Source organism: Paroedura picta, chromosome 4 (assembly GCF_049243985.1).
Source record: "Paroedura picta isolate Pp20150507F chromosome 4, Ppicta_v3.0, whole genome shotgun sequence".
In the NCBI taxonomy this organism is placed as follows: Eukaryota; Metazoa; Chordata; class Lepidosauria; order Squamata; family Gekkonidae; genus Paroedura; species Paroedura picta.
This window is the reverse complement of record NC_135372.1, coordinates 44,878,192-44,892,662: the sequence shown is the minus strand read 5'-3', so window position 1 is coordinate 44,892,662 and position 14,471 is coordinate 44,878,192. Positions and strand designations below refer to the sequence as shown.

General features: G+C 41.9%; 1 protein-coding gene and 1 pseudogene across 3 annotated transcripts in view; both read left to right on the top strand.

The window, feature by feature from the left end:
• Positions 1-14,471, top strand: part of BRINP3 (BMP/retinoic acid inducible neural specific 3) — a 324,516-nt gene that overhangs the window by 217,516 nt on the left and 92,529 nt on the right. The window lies entirely within an intron of this gene.
• Positions 3,524-4,106, top strand: LOC143834694 (PC4 and SFRS1-interacting protein pseudogene; annotated as a pseudogene).

Sequence of the window (14,471 nt, the reverse complement as noted above, 5' to 3'; positions counted from 1 at the left end):
GAGCTAGGAGCGGCAAAGCCTGTTGATTTCTATGGACTTAGGCAAACCTAAGTATACATGGGACAGAGTTCCATAGCTGGAATCCTACAAAAGTATTTGAATGATAAAAAAGGGGCCATGAGGGCATGCTATCTAAATAGGGGCTGTAATGGTGGAGAAGGAGATGAGTTTTACCCTTTCTCTCTGTGTTTTTCCCCAATTGGAACTGCATACACCCCTGTCCTCTGAGGTGGTTTTAAACACCTAGTTTAAAAAGATAGGCATAGAATCATAGAGTTGGAAAGGACCATACAGGTGATCTAGTCCAACCCCCTGTTCCATGCAGGATCACCCTGTGGGTAATTATTTTACAACTGAGGGTGTATTTCTGATTGACAAAATGTCACTTTAGTGGAAGAATTCAGCTTTCTTCTCCAGAAACATAGTCATAATTCAGATCGTCTTCCCCATAACATTTTTAGAGCCACACTGAACATCTGGAGTCCCTGTCCCATTCAGCTGTGTTAAGGTGTTAATTGCAATCCTTTCCCCCCCCCCCCGCCATCAATTTTGCAGCTGGCTAACTGCAACCCCATGTGCTTTTCAAGACAATAAATGCTCAGAGGCAGTGTAACCCTAGACTTCCTCGGTGGTCTCCCATTCAAGTACTAACCAGGGCTGGCCCTGCTTTGCTTCTACGTTCTGACCTCATATGGGTAGCTGAACATACCCCACCCAAAAGTTACTCTTCTGTGGCAGTAGTGGTTGGCTGGGTAAGCCTTTTTTTGATGATCCACATTAACATAGATTTTTTTGGATACTTACCTGTGAATGAGGGAATTAGATATCTATCTTCCCCATTTTTATTCTATCCTTCCACTGAGGAACTCAGGGTAACATTTTCCCGTGCATTGTTCTTAGAGGTATCAAAATCCTTGGAGGTATCAATTAAAGAGAAAGTCACCCACTGAAACCGATAACTGGATTTGCGCATGGATCTTTCACATACAACCCTGCAGCAGCTGTACCATACTGGCTGTCTGATTATCATTCTTAAATAGAAAAAATCAGGAATAGTTATAGCTGTTGCTCAGAGATAAAGAGTCTTTTCTGGTTCACTGTATTGGCTTACCCATCTATGTATATTCATATACCTTTCAATCATATTCAAAGTACTTCAGTATGTCAGAAATATTTACAAGATGCCTGTAAGACAGGTTAGCATTATTATTCCCACAGTGCGGAAGGACAGACAAGGCTGAGGTTGCCTCAGGCTTAGCAGAGGAATTTGAACTGAGAAGGTTTTGATGTGCAGCTTTGACTACAGTCCTATATAAAATTCCTCAGAATTAAACACCATTGAATATACACTTTCCTGGGAGTAAGGCTCATTTACTAACATGGGATTCAATTCTGAGCAGACCTATTAGTGCTCCTTGAAGCTGCCATCCTAAGCACACTTACAAGACTTTAAGTCCCACTGGCTTCACTGAAACCTATTCTGGAGTACAAGTAGGACTAAGCTGTCTGCCTTTTAGCCAGACTGGTCTGTCCTGGGCTACATTAGTTATTGTGTTACAACACAGCTTTTATAATGATTTACTTTCAGTATTTTTCCATTAGTATAATGATAGTTCAATGAAGTGAGGATCATAGAATCATAGAATTGGAAGGGCCATACAGGCCATCTAGTCCAACCCCCTGCTCAACGCAGGATCAGAGTTCACTTTGAGAACAATGTTTAGAGGCTCCAGGTGGTCCTCCAGCAGCCAGCAACAAACATGACCCTCAATTTTAAACCTGGGGACCTTATCTTCACAAAGATGCAAGGCTATTTCCATTCTCCAACCTGGATCAATGAACACCTTGATGGAGCACTGAAGCCATCTATAAATAAAATACCTACATTCCTTTTTTTGATACTCATGAAACAGCATTTTTGGAACCAAAAGATACATTCTCCTATGCTGAAAATAAATAGGAGTATACATACCAAACAAAAGAGCTTGGTATAATGGTTGATTGGCAGGAGGGCATATGGGCCAAACACGACGTGACTCAGGTTGGCAGTAACAAAGCCACAGCTTTTATTATGCACCCACAAGCCTCCAGCCAGAGGGTTGGCCTGGCACGAGAAAATAGAGCCTCCCATTCAGCCATCTGGTTACTCGTTGGTGGCTCTGAGGGCGTCCTGGTACCTGACGCCCTTCTAGCTGAGAGGGCAGGTACCTTGCCCCCAGAGTCCTGTTCCCGGGAGGTGGCTTATGGATGGCTGATGAGCACCCACTTCATTCAACCACCAAGCTACCTGGGTCAGAACCCCTAGCCTACCCAACTGGGTAAGCCATGCTCACACTCGAGCCAGTCTCTTATGGAGACTCCCTACCTCAGGGCTCCAGTATGCAAACTGCAGCCCTGATAACAGGCTCTTTTCTAATGCCCCTTAAACCACAGTGACAAAACAATTGTAATACCCCCAATAAACATTGGGCGGGCGGGAGGGAAGCTCTTCAGGCGACGTCCAGCAGCGGAGAGGCAGGGCCCTTACATGTGGTGCCTTAAATAGGCATCCGATGGCCCCACCCCTGCCGCCACCAAGCGTTCTGCCACAGCATCTTGCAGGCCTGCCCTCTGCGGCATCAACCGGTGGCCACGGTTATTCGCGGCTGCACTGTAAGAGTGGTGGCTTCTGATCTGGTTAGCCGGGTTTGCTTCCCCAGTCCTCCACGTGCAGCCAGCTGGGTGACCTTGGGGTAGTCACAATCCTGCTAGAGCTGTTCTCACAGAGCAGTTTCTCTCAGAGCTCTCAGCCCCACCTACCTCGCAGGGTGTCTGTTGTGGGGAGAGGAAGGGAAAGTGATTGTAAGCTGTTTGGAGACTCTTTCAGGTACTGAAAAGCAGGTTATAAAGACTAACTCTTCTTCTTTAATGAAGGAATGTGGGAAAATGAGAACTGCAAAGTTAAGTTTTCCAGTTAGCATCCCCATCCTTTTATTGATACTGTAGTTGTTAAAAAAAACTGCTCAAGAAAGCAGTCCAGATCTTGCTAAGGAGAATGAAAAAATGAGTCCTAAAGTGAGGAAATCTGCAGCTCTTAAAGAATCTACTAAGCAGGATAATAAACCCACTGAAGCAGTAATGGCGGCGAAAGAGATGGATGCACCAAAAGAAAAAGATCCTCCAGAAAAAAAGAAAAAGAAAACCCTAACAGTGAAGATGCAGGGAAAACAAGGGATGTAGCAGTTCTAAAGGTTGCTAGAAGGGGGAGAGAAAGAAAGGTTGAAAAACAAGAGGAGGCAGCAGCAGGGGCAGGGGCAGGGGCAGGGGCAGGGGCAGTAAAAGAAGGCAAGTTCTAAAAGAGGAAGGCCAGCTGCTACGGAAGTCAAGGTTCCAAAACCTAGCAGGAGACCCAAATTGGCGAAAACACCTTTCCTCCTGAGAGTGACTTTGTTCACGAGGAAGATAAGAATACAAGAAAGGGAGCTGAAGAAAAACCATCCCAAAAACAGCAGAAAAGGGATTAGGGAAGAAGTAAAACTACAGAATGATACACACACAAAAAAAGGACAATGAGCAGGAAGGAAATAAGAAGAAAAAATGTGGAAGAACTGATCAAGGAAGAAATATTTTAAAAGCTCAATATAAATGTGAAGTAGCAGAAAGAAACATAAGCAGGAAGAGCAAATGGAAATAGAGTTACAAAGCAAAGAAGGCAAGAAACCAGAAGCTAAGAAGATGAAGAAAAAGCGAGAGACATCAATGGACTCTCATCTTCAAAGGATACATGTAGAAATAAAAATATATCTCTCAAAATTGACCATCTTGATGTAAGCAGGTGCATCGAGCCTTTGGATGAACTTGCTTCACTTCAAGTAACAATGCAGCAAGCTCAGAAGCACACAGAGATGATTTTGACCCTCAAGGAAATACGAAAGTTCAAGGTCAGCCAAGTTACCATGGAGAAGTCCACTACGCTCTACAATTCAAGGCTGTGTTTTTTGTTGGAGGAGACGCTGTTCTTTCACGTGCTGAGTAAGCCACTTGCAGAGCAGAAGCAGCGTGAGGAAGTGAACAAAACCAAAGAACAGTGGAAGAAAGGGCCAAACAAGAAAACAGAAAAAGACTGAGAGCAAACAGGCACAAAAATAGTCAATGGAGGTTCTGATGTTCAGTATGACAACCGGTCACAACAGGATGGTGGCGATACAGAGGGGAAAAGAGAAAAGCTTGATGGAGGCAGTAAGAACAAAAATGTCCAGTGATGGAAGAGAATAAAAGACAAAGGTCCCCACCCCTGAAAACAGCCCAATTTTTGTAAATCACATATTAAAGAGTACTATAAGGATTTGCATTTGAGAATTGGGTCGCTGAAAAATTTAAATTTTATATAGTATTTTAATTTTGTGGAAATTGAAGAAACCGCCTTTCACCTTTATTTAAAAAAATATTTAAACATCCTAATAGCGTTTGCCTAGAATTAATAGGCAATACACAGTTCCAGTGTAAAGACCAAGTCAGTTTAGAGATTGCACAGGGTTTGTATGTTTAATGACTAGCACTGTGGTCTATGTTTCCCTTCCTACTCATTGTTCATTTTTGGTCAACGGTAGGAAAAAGTTTCTTTTCTTTTAAGTTGCCAAACTGTTCCCCTTGTATACATTCCTTTTCTGCCTGTTTGTCCACACAGTTTTCAGAGCTCCTGTCTTCACAAGTATATGTTCGCCGTGTTTTTTAAGAAGCTGGAAGCATTTTGTAGCAGCAGCACACATATATTCAGTGAGTTCTTTCTAAATATATTAGTCTTGTTCTGGAAAGATAGCTGTGCCAATTTAATATGCTCTGACTTTCCACAGTATACTTCAAGTATTCTAGATATACTAAGGAGACTGTGGTGTTTCCTTTGAAATTACTGATGCACATTAATTTGTTTTTTTTTAAAGCAGTATCTAGAAACAATATATATTTTTAAAAATTAAAGTTATGCAGAAAAAAATGCTTGTGCTAGAAGTCATTCCTTTTGTGGGCAAAATCAATTGAACAGTGACTGTGATTCAGTTGTCATTGATCTGCACAGTCACCTTTGTCCTCAAAGCAGAGCAACTCCTGGGTACTGAAGAACTCATACTGCCCCCCACACACACACACACACTCTTCCTGAAGCCGTAGACTAACAACTAGAATTGGTCAGCACCCCTTCCCCATCTAACAGCAAGCATGCACAGGAAGTAGAGAATGTGTGGGTGTGTCCCTCTAACCAGACAACCCATGTTGATGGGGATCATCTGTTATAGAAGCCAACTCCTTGTTATTATTCCCAAACCATAGGCTTGCTTTGTCACTATTTTATCTGATTAGGCCAGGACAAACATGCTTCCAGGTTCTCACTGTAATCTCAGAGTGTAACAAGTAGTTTATATATTGGCCATTTCTCATTTAGCCTGTGACATTTTTTTTGGGGGGGGGGTCCATTTCTTTAGACATTCACCCTCTATTTAAGCTGTGTATTTCTCTCTCTCTCTCTCTCTCTCTCTGCTTCATACTGCTTCCTAACTTACTTGTTCTAAGAAGATTACTAAAATATTTAAAAAAGCTAAAACCCATATGAACAGCTGCAAAAATTTATCACAGATGCATAAAATTGTACAGCTAAAAGAGTGATAGGTCTGCTATTATATTCTAATAAAGGAGGTAATGTCTGCATGTGATCTATATTTTGGAGCAAATGAAGAATAAAAAAAGATTTCTAGACTCCAAAAAGTAATTCCAGTCAAAGGTCACATTATACAGTGTGTCCACACTACCTGCACTGCAGTCGCACACTCTATCAGAGTATGGTATCTTAAGATACCTGTCTTGCAAAACATGTTAACTCATTAAGTCATAGAATCATAGAATCATAGAGTTGGAAGGGGCCATACAGGCCATCTAGTCCAACCCCCTGCTCAACGCAGGATTAGCCCTAAGCATCCTAAAGCATCCAAGAAAAGTGTGTATCCAACCTTTGTTTGAAGACTGCCAGTGAGGGGGAGCTCACCACCTCCTTAGGCAGCCTATTCCACTGCTGAACTACTCTGACTGTGAAAAATTTTTTCCTGATATCTAGCCTATATCGTTGTACTTGAAGTTTAAACCCATTACTGCATATCCTCTCCTCTGCAGCCAACAGAAACAGCATCCTGCCCTCCTCCAAGTGACAACCTTTCAAATACTTAAAGAGGGCTATCATGTCCCCTCTCAACCTCCTTTTCTCCAGGCTGAACATTCCCAAGTCCCTCAACCTATCTTCATAGGGCTTGGTCCCTTGGCCCCAGATCATCTTCGTCGCTCTCCTCTGTACCCTTTCAATTTTATCTACGTCCTTCTTGAAGTGAGGCCTCCAGAACTGCACACAGTACTCCAAGTGTGGTCTGACCAGTGCTGTATACAATGAGACTATGACATCTTGTGATTTTGATGTGATGCCTCTGTTGATACAGCCCAAAATGGCATTTGCCTTTTTTACCGCTGCATCACACTGCCTGCTCATGTTTAGTTTACAATCCACAAGTACCCCAAGGTCTCGTTCACACACAGTGTTACCTAGAAGCGTATCCCCCATCCAGTAGGCATGCTTTTCATTTTTTTGACCCAGATGCAGAACTTTACACTTATCTTTATTAAACTGCATCTTGTTCTCATTTGCCCATTTCGTTGAACTCTGTCTCTATCTTCCGGAGTATTTGCCAGTCCTCCCAATTTGGTGTCATCCGCAAACTTGATGAGTAGTCCCTCCACCCCCTCATCTAGATCATTAATAAATATGTTAAAAAGTACCGGGCCAAGCACCAAGCCCTGAGGTACCCCGCTACTCACCTCTCTCCAGTCTGATGAAACACCACTGACAACAACTCTTTGAGTGCGGTTCTCTAACCAATTCCCTATCCACCTGACTATCTGAAAATCCAGATTGCAGTCCTTCAATTTATCCATCAGAACATCATGGGGAACCTTGTCAAAAGCTTTACTAAAATCCAAGTAAATGACATCAACAGAATTTCCCCGATCTAGCAAACCTGTTACTTGGTCAAAAAAGGAAACCAGGTTGGTCTGGCAGGACCTGTTAGAGACAAAGCCATGCTGACTTCCTTGGATCACCAAACTGTCCTCCAGATGTTTGCAGATCACTCCCTTTAATATCTGCTCCATTATCTTCCCCACAACAGAGGTCAGACTCACTGGTCTGTAGTTTCCCGGGTCATCCTTCCTCCCTTTTTTGAAGATCGGAATAACATTTGCTCTCTTCCAGTCCTCGGGGACATCTCCAGTCCTTAAAGAGGTTCCGAAGATGATGGACAAGGGATGTGCAAGTTCTCTGGAAAGTTCTTTGAGTACTCTCGGGTGCATTTCATCTGGACCAGGGGATTTGAACTCATCCAGTGCAGCTAAATGCCTCTCGACAACCTCTCTATCCATGTTAACCTGCCACAATGACATAAAGGCATATAGTGAGGGAAAGTCATATATGAGCATTAAAAAGGAAGCTGTCCAGGTGGAAGAATAACAGAAAGTTGAGTAGAACAAACACACTGTGCTCTATAGATTGAACTGTTATAGTCATACTTAAATATGACTATATTTAACTGTTATAGTCATACTTTGGGCTGATCCTGCATTGAGCAGGGGGTTGGACTAGATGGCCTGTATGGCCCTTTCCAACTCTATGATTCTATGATTCTATGATTCTAAATAGACGTTTCTTAATTGTCCTCATGGTTTCCTGTCTGGTGACAAAATAAAGGGACTGAGGAGTTGTAGTAGTTGCTCAAAATGTTTATCCCAGTGGGAAGTGTAAGAATCCTCTCTGACTAAGGTGAGATTGCCCTTTCAAGTGTTAAATTGTATGCTTTTAACTTTAAGGGGGAAAGCCTTTAACCAAGCCTGAGATTCAAGAGGTGGTTGTCCCAGTTCAGCTTGGTCACCCCCCACCCCCTGCTATACAGCTGGGAATTCTGCTGGTAGAACATAGGAATTTAAGAACAATTTATCAGTCCATATACCAGCCCCATAAGCATTTTGTGTGACCACCTTGGTGCTAAACAATTTGATGACAGCTGGGATCTATTGATGAATAAAAGAAATGACAAATAATATTTGATGTCACTGTAGCCAGTCTTTTAATAGGGGCAGTTTGTACTGACCAAGTTAATCTCTGGTCAAACCAAACTCCTTATAATGTAAAATAAGGAACCTCCTCAATATCAGTGCCATGAATTTTCCACTTGAAGTATATATGAGTCCCCTCTTTAAAAAGCAATCTTGAGTTTTTATGGTTAACTATCATGTGTTCCTACAGACAGAAACAAAATCCTTCATCAGCCTCTGTCAGAGAGGACGCTTATTTAAACTGTGATTATCAATATTACAAGCCTTAATAATAAAGCAGAATTGAAGAAATCCTCTGTCAATAATGGTATGTATCCAACTTTGTGGAATGGAATTTCCCTGCTTCTTTAAGGATATCAAGTCCCCCTTCCCCAGCCACCAGCTGTAGGTTGGGAAGGTAGGATTGCCAGCTCCTGGAGAATTGAGGATGGGGCTTTGGGAGGACAGGAGCCTTAGTAATGTACAATGTACAATGTACAATGTACAATGACACAGAGCCCATGTTCCAATCATCCATTTTCTCCAGGGAAACTGACCTATTTGGTGTGGGGATGATCCCCCCCCCATCTTACCTGGAAGCTAGAATCCCTAGCTTCCCCCTCTTACAGCCCACTGAGTCCTCCTTAAATTTTATTCTGGGGTGTGGAGTGTTAGTTTAATTTAAGGAACTGCATAAGGCCAAAGTATGAGCTAGGAGTGGGCACGAACCAGCTGATAAACTACTGTTCACCACAGATTTAAGTTTGAGGTCCACAGAACAATGTTTGTGAACTGAAGAACTCCCACAAACTTTGATGCAGTTTGTGGTATTTCCTGTGGAGAGTAGAAAGCGAGGGTTTACCTGCTTGTCAGAAAAAAACAGCTCAACTCATCTATATAAACCCTTGCTCTCTGCTCCCCACAAAAGCCACAGGGAGTAGAAAGCAGGGTTTAAAGGGCTCAGAACCATTTAAACCAAAGAGCTGAGTGGTGGTCCCCACCTCTCAGCTGTATAGAAACTCTTGCTTTTTGCTCCCTATGACTTCTCATAGGAAACAGAAAGCACGGTTGAAATGGCTCCAATCCATTTAAACAAAATATCTGAAGATCAGCTGTTTAGAAATTCCTCCTTTCTGCTCCCTTTGAAAAGTTATGAGAAGGAGAAAACAGGGGCTTAAAAATTAAATGACTCACAAAGTAATACAAACTGGTTTGGTTTGCAAACTGGTATATCAGTGCATTGTTTGGTTCGTGGCTCAGCCAAAAACCATGAACTGAACAGCAACAGTGCAATCTGTGTACTTCCTTCTTCTGCAAATGGAAATGCCGTTCGATCGCAGAAACAGCCTAGTTGAATACATGCCATTTTTTTGAATCAACTGACTATTTTAAACAGAGGGTAGTTCCCTCTTCCCCGCCCTTCTCTACCATGTGGGACAAGGCAGGGAGCAAGAGAAATGCAGAAGTGTGAAAGACAAGGAAGACCCTCTGCTATTAAAGTCTCCACACTCTTCTAAGTATCAGTTATTTCCCAGCAGGAAGAAATTCAGAGCCATAGGACAGAGAGAGAGGCTCTGATTATTTGTGTAACTCTTGCCCTTTGCCCCCCTTTTCTTTTTTCCTCTTGATGGATGTGGTGCTACCACATGTATTCTGTTCAGCCAAACACAAAACTTGGCCCAGCTTCTTTTGACACAGACAGACACAGTTATCACATTGTTATTTCTACTATTCCTCCAAAGGGCATGAAGTTATCCTGTTTTACTATCAAAAGCACCCTTTGAGGTAAGGTAGGTCAAAAAAGAAACCCTGTCTTGACCAAGGCCATTTGCAGCTTTAATGTCCAGCTGTCCTTTTAAAGCTCTGCTTTCACTGGGTCTTGGAAAGCTTAAGTGGAAAGCTAAAGTGGCAATAAAAAGGTGTGAATTGCAAGCTTCTCCAGAAACCTAATGATGTGCATTGCATGCAGTTTCTCAGCCTCACATCAAGCACAGTTAACTTGCTTGAGCCACATGGATGGATTTCCAGATAAGATCTTCATGGAACTGCAAGGATGAAGAGAACAAATGGGTTATTTAAATATCTGGGTATCAAACCATCTAGGGCTGGGAAACAAGTTAGAAGCTAATGCAGTCATCGTGGGACAGTCAATATAGTTCTGGAGGGTCTGCAAATTGGCACTCTTCCACCAGGCATTTGTTGGAGACTTAAATCACACCTCTAAAATCTATATGAGCCCCCTGCCCAACCCATACCTGGGATTCCCACCCAGACTATTTGAACCATCTCACCAGGCCACATAGTAGAACATCTTAAAATGGACACCTAACCTGTTAAGGTTATGTTTTGGGACAAAGCAATTAGCTAGTAGGAGATTTTGTGATGTTTTTAACATGAAACTTCTTGTTTTAATAGTTTTGACTCTGAACTGTTTTATCCCCTGTTGTAAGCCATCCCAAGACCATATGGAGAGGGGCGGGCAGAAAATTGAAAACTACATAAAACGAATTAAACAAATAAATAGGAGACACATGTCAGCAATCTGACTGTTATTGGATGTACTAATCATAGCATCTGAATTGTTTGCCGTGGTAGCTCCAGGTAAAGCACTTTTTAGTAGCCTGCTCAGATTGCAATTAGTGTATGGATAAATGTAGACAGATAATGCTGCTTGAAGTAACAGTGGAGCTGGTGGACCAGACGAAACTGATGAAGGGTGTTCCAGCTGTTGAGCCATACGGTGAAGCTGTTCTTTCAGAGCAAGTACAACCCTTCCCAGGACAGGTTGAAAACCCATAATTAGTTTTACTGTTGACCAACAGCATCTCCTTTTTTTCTGCACTGTGCTTCAGTTTCCTTTCCTCATCTAGTCCATTAATGCCCACAGACAAGTCTTCATAATATCAGCGTGAATCAGATGAAAAAGAACTCAGTAATCTGTCAGCTGCAACATTAAAGCAGGGGAGGGTTTTGATTAACTTCAGAGGCTTTCCTCACCTTCTTCCTATGCTTCTTCACTAATAAGGTTGGCTTCTTCTGTTACCTTGGCTTGATTAGGTTTTCAAGTCATTTTTTTCTGGAACAGTACCTATAATTGTACTAATTATTCGGTGTGTAGCTCTCTGTGAATCAAATTATCTGGAGTATAATTGATGTTTGACTGAAATTATAGAATCTCAGCTAGCACAGTCAAGCTTTTCTCTTGGGCCTGTGGTTCAGTACAAGTAGATTTCCAATCCATGTATAGCCTTTCTTTCAAATATTCATCAAACTTCAAGTTTCCCCATCTTTTCTTCTATCAATAGGCTGCCATTTGTTGGGAACAAAATATGATGAAATCACATACAAACACATTACTAAAAGGGAAATGTGGGTCTGTTGTTGGCTGGTGACAGCCAACTGTTTTTGTTATGTGGTTTAAAGTAAGAATGGAAAGAAACTCATGCCACCATTGATCCATGGCACCATTTTTGAATTGAGAGGAATGCTGCAGAGTGACATCCCTTATGGCTTACAAGGGGGTTTGAAACATGCACCCATGTTTCAAGGACAAACTCATAACTCATGTGTGACTCATAGAAGGATTGCACCTTGAATGGCTGGAGCCTGTATGGAGTGGTAATCAGAGTACTGAAATAAAACTGGGGAGGCTCAGGTTTAAAACCCTATTCAGCCATTAAGCTTACTTGATGATCTGTATCCTGTTATTTTCCTCTCAGTCTAAACAAACTCTGAATTGTTGTAAGAATAAAATGGAGGACAGGAGGATGGGTTGGCTCTATAGACATCAGAATAATGATTTTGTTTGTGGCAGAGGGGAGGGAGATTTTGGCCTATTTACTCCTCCCTCCACAGGCTCTTGGTTCCTTGATCCCCAGGGGCCAGAGGACTATAGCAGGAAAGGAGAGGAGAGGGAACTCTACTTCACTAATATCACTTCACTGATGGTGTTTTGAAACCAGTCCATATGCAAAACATGGAAAGTGACCTCTCTGCCCAATAATCTATTAAAACTAATCTGAAGGAAATGACCTGGTTCTTCTTCTGCAAAAGGAAGTGCATGTAATACATCTGTAGTGGCAACACTATCAGGGGGAAGCAGTAGTGAACATGGGTGCCGGTATTTTTTATTCCTATTTATCTATTTATTTATTTATTTATTTATTATTTAGATTTATATCCTGCAGCTATCAAAATTTGCCTTGCGGCGGGTTAAAATTATAAAAACATAAACCCCAGAAAGATTAAAAGTTAAAAACCAAACCATAACAGGCAGCGCCAGAGAGAGAAGAAAATTTTAAAAATAAACAACAACAGCAACAACAAAATCTCTTCCCCTTCCCTCCCACCCCCCCTCCCAGTGCCACAAGGTGGCTTTGTTCTAGTCCTCACAGCTAGAACATCACAGAAAGGACTTCCCTACAACCTCACATTATTTAAGGGCTCTCCCTCCCATTTTTATCTTTTTGCTTTAAAAACATATTTCTACCTCACTTTTTATCCCAGATGGAAACCAAAGCAACTTATTTTAGCCATGACAACTCTGTGTAATAGTTTAGCTGAGTGAACCTAGTAGCCCAAGGTCACATGTCAAGTTTCTATGGAAGAGCAAGAATTCAGACCTGGTTCTCCCAACACTCTAACCACTATACCACATTAGACAGCTGCATTCAGATTTACTATCAACCCAAAGGGCCACATGTCTATTGAATGTTGTGCGCCACTCCACCAAACACATATGCATATATCCATACAAGGTATAACCATTAATTTTAAATATCAAAGTCACACCTTTATTGGCATATAGAAAGAAAAAACAGAAAAAATACATAATAAAGTGTTAATTGTTCTATAGCTGCAAGACCTCATAGCCAGCTGTAGAAACTTAAGTAAGCAAAATGTTGTCACACGGTGAGAAGGTTAAACGATAATAATTTTAAAACCATGTGCATTGAGCTACAAAAAGGCACGTGCTCAAATGCTCTCTAAAGATGTCTTTAGTTCTCCAGATGAAGCTCAGTGAAAACAAATTTATTTACCGGAAATGAAAACTAAGAAGAATTCATTCTGTTTGCATTCAAACAGAAGCTGTAGAAACTTGTTAACTGATTCAATTACTAGAGGGTTTTAGTTTGCTAGTAAGAAATTATGTTCTTCATCATTAAAACTGTGTCATTTAGAAAGAAGTATGAGAAGTAGCTGCCCACAAATAGTGACGTAAAGTCAACAATAGTAAAACACATGTAAGATGGTTTCAACACAGCCTGAATTACAGGAACATATTCTTTCAGAATAAGGCATTTTTGAGAATCTCCCAAGGATAACAGCAGAGGGAAGAGCATTAATTTTAAATATATTACAATAACCTTTTAAATTATCAGAGTACTTGATAATGCAGAATTGTCTCTTTCCACCATTGTAAAACAGAAGAAGAAGAGTTGGTTCTTATATGCCGCTTTCTTCTACCCGGAGTCTCAAAGCGGCTTACACTCGCCTTCCCTTTCCTATCCCCACAACAGACACCCTGTGAGGTAGGAGAGGCTGAGAGAGCTCTGATATTACTGCTTCATCAGAATTGCTTTATCAGTGCTGTGGCGAGCCCACGTGCTGGCTGCATTTGGAGGAGCGAGAAATCAAACCCGGCTTGCTAGAATAGAAGTTGGCGCTCCTAACCAATACACCAAGCTGGCTTAGCCAGCCTTTTGCATAACTGGGATGAAGAGGAAAACTTCTGTCTCTGCCTTGCTGCTCTCCTCAGCATGAGGCATAACAGATCATACAATAGGATGAGGGTAAGAAGAGGGACAGGTGGCCAGGAAGTGAAATCACCACGACCTCCAGCTTCCTCATTTCCCAGATGGTGGCCATGGTACTGGTTTTACTCAAGGACTGCCAAGCCTATAGTCAGGACGGGGGATCTCCTACCCTCTCCTCCCCCCCACAGCTTTGCAGTAGGAGAAGAATTAACAAAAAAAGTGGAATGCCGGTTGGGACATCTTGTCGTTTCCTGGAAAAAAATTGAAGTAACAAAGTGTAACTCTAGGAATCATCAGAAACTTGGTTGCATTACCATATAGTTTCTGGTGGTTCCTAGAGCTACCTGTGTCTCTTCTTTTTTAAATGGAAGTGAAATGTTGTTTCAGCTGGCATTGTGCCTCCCATATCCCCACTCACAAGCCTCCTGCCGGTAGCCAGGGACTGCCCTCCTGCCAGGCACTGTTTGGCAAACCTACTTTACTCTTTTCCCTGGCCAACTTGCTCTAATTTCAAAAGTCACCCAGATGCTAGGATAGGAATGTAGAAGATACTGTCCTCCTGCCAGGCACTGTTGGACAAACTGATTTCACTCTTTTCTCTAGCCAGCTTGCTCT